The following is a 2,652-nucleotide window of genomic DNA, read 5'->3' as shown; positions in this document are numbered from 1 at the left end:
CCCAACCCCCTGATTGACTCTGCTCTGTGCATGACAGGGTATGGAGCCCCAACCCCCTGATGGGCCCTGCTCTGTGCATGACAGGGGGTGGCGCCCAACCTCCCCATCGCCCCTGCCTTGAGTGTGACAGGGGGCGGCGCCCCAACCCCCCAATTGGCCCTACCCTGAGCGTGACTGATGGTGGCATCGCAACCTCCCGATCGACCCTGCTCTGTACATGACAGGGGGCGGCGCCCCAACTCCCCAATCGGCCCTGCTCTGAGCCTGACCAGGGGCTGCACCTAGGGATTGGGCCTGTCCTCTGCCACCCGGGAGCGGGCCTAAGCCAGCAGGTCATTATCACCCAAGGGGTCCTAGACTGTGAGAGGGCACAAGTGGGGCTGAGGGACACCCCTCCCCCGGACAGTGCACAAATTTTTGGGCACCAGGCCTCTAGTATTTTATAATGTTACATACAGATCTTTCTTTAGAAGCACAACAACCTGCTGTGATGTGTGGAAGATTGGATTTACTAGAACACACATGTATGAATATGCGTGTGTGCATATAGTATATGTGTATAAATGAATTCTATATATACACATATGTGTATGTCTATCTATAATAATAAAAGCATAATATGGTAATTAGACTGGATGTCCTCCTAGACGACCCTTTCGGATGAGCCGTGGCAGGTGGTGGCCAAGGCAGAGGCAGCCGCCACAGTGGCGGGGGGTTTAGCCCCTTGCACAAATTTTGTGCATTGGGCCTCTAGTTTATATATATATTATAGATTTAAAATCTTCTAAGTAACTGAGATAAAATGAAATTAGACAGAAAAATTAGGTAGCTGGGCATTAATGCTTTTGTTGAAGACTGTACTCAGGTCAATTATTGCACTTCCTAAGAATTTGTCCATTGGAAAGTCATTTATTTATTTTTTATTTTTATTGTTGCAAGTATTACATATGTCTCCCCTTCCCCCCATTGACCTCTCCTAGCCTGCACCCGCCCTCACAGCAGACCTTCACCCCTCTACTGTCTGTGTCCCTGGGTTATGCATATATGCATATAAGTTCCTTAATTGATGGAAGTAATTTAATAGCTTGAAGTCATTTGCAAAATGTGTAAAATAACAATGGATCCCTCAAAGACTGGTGTGAAAATTAATTAAGAATTTAAGTGGAAGCGTGTAATATAGAACTCAAAGCATTCTAAATTCTCTCTCCCAATAAACTCTCCCTGCATATGGACACACAAAATGTGCTTTATTCAACCTGGTTTTACTTGTGTATTTACATCTAGAAAATCTGTGTTATCATCCCCTTCTAGGATAAGAATCACAAACAATAATTACAATAAACCAACACAATTCTGAAATCATAAAAACAGAATCCCATTCTCTTAGTCTTTGTCCTATTTGATCAGGGCATATTTAAAACACACACCATACAATGTATTTAGTTAGTTCCTCCTTCACATTAATTTCACTCAAGGGTAGAGTTGGACTGAAGTTTCAACTGACTCAAAGGAAGGGACCATCTCTCCCACACACACACACTGGAGTAATGGGAAGAATAATAATTTGGTAGTTGGCTATGACCCTTTTGAAATAGGCTAAAAATATAAAGAGAGAGGCAATGTAAATAGCCATTTTTTTTTTTACTTTGAGAAAGGACTTTAAGGAAATACAGAGAACAAGAACCACTTATGATGCAATATTTAATTCTATATGATTGCATATGATTATATTTTCTTTTGAGACAAAGTTTCTGCCTTTAGAGGATTAACTCCACAGTTAAACCCCATAACATAGTCCCCATGGTCACCCAATTCTCTTCCAGGAAAACAAAATAAAAGTGCAGCAACATGCATTCATTCAGAAGGACTCTAACATTTTTACCAAGAGGTAATTCAAATATTCACCGCATTTCATTTCATTTACAATGTGACCTTTTTCTTTTTTACTTTTAAGCTCTGAGAACCCTTAATAAAAAAAGAAAATAATAGTCTACAGGAGTAAGACGCGGGGGGAGGAAGCTCATGAGGATTTGATGCTGCTATTCATTACGGGGAACAGGTACTGTGTATGCAACTACCTGATATTAATGATAGTGTACTTTGCATAGCAAACAATCATTTGATTCATTTTAAAAACACTACCAAATCAGTCTTTAAAATACAATAGATGTCAAGATATTGGTTATTTGAAATGTCACCATTTTTTATGCTTGGGGTACACAAGAAATTTCTGGAAGGCAACGTGTGAATTTTGGAGTTGAGAAAAAAATGGATTTGTGTTAATTGCGCGTACATACCTTTCAGAGACTGGGAGAGACTAAGGCAGGAACATTGGTATCTTTTGCACTTTGTATGTGGGCTGGAAGAGAACAATATCTCTTGCCTTTGAAGAAACTTAGTGGAGGATGTGAATTGAGAGCAGTTATTGGAGATTTAATAAAGTCAATTGCTTCATATATTCAAATGTTTCTCCATTGCTACACTAATTTTTTTCATTCTTCAGTAACTCTGTTAACTATGCTATATTAGCCAAGGGTGGTTTTTTCCCCCCATATGTGAAGAAGGTCATTAATATGTCCACTATTTCCTGTAATCTTTAGATAGGGAAATATTTACTCCTGATATAAGTTAAGCAAACTCTATTTCTTACAA

This window comes from Myotis davidii, unplaced genomic scaffold, assembly GCF_000327345.1.
Source record: "Myotis davidii unplaced genomic scaffold, ASM32734v1 scaffold874, whole genome shotgun sequence".
Classification (NCBI taxonomy): Eukaryota; Metazoa; Chordata; class Mammalia; order Chiroptera; family Vespertilionidae; genus Myotis; species Myotis davidii.
The sequence above is the reverse complement of the archived record's forward strand: the minus strand, read 5'-3'. Positions refer to the sequence as shown.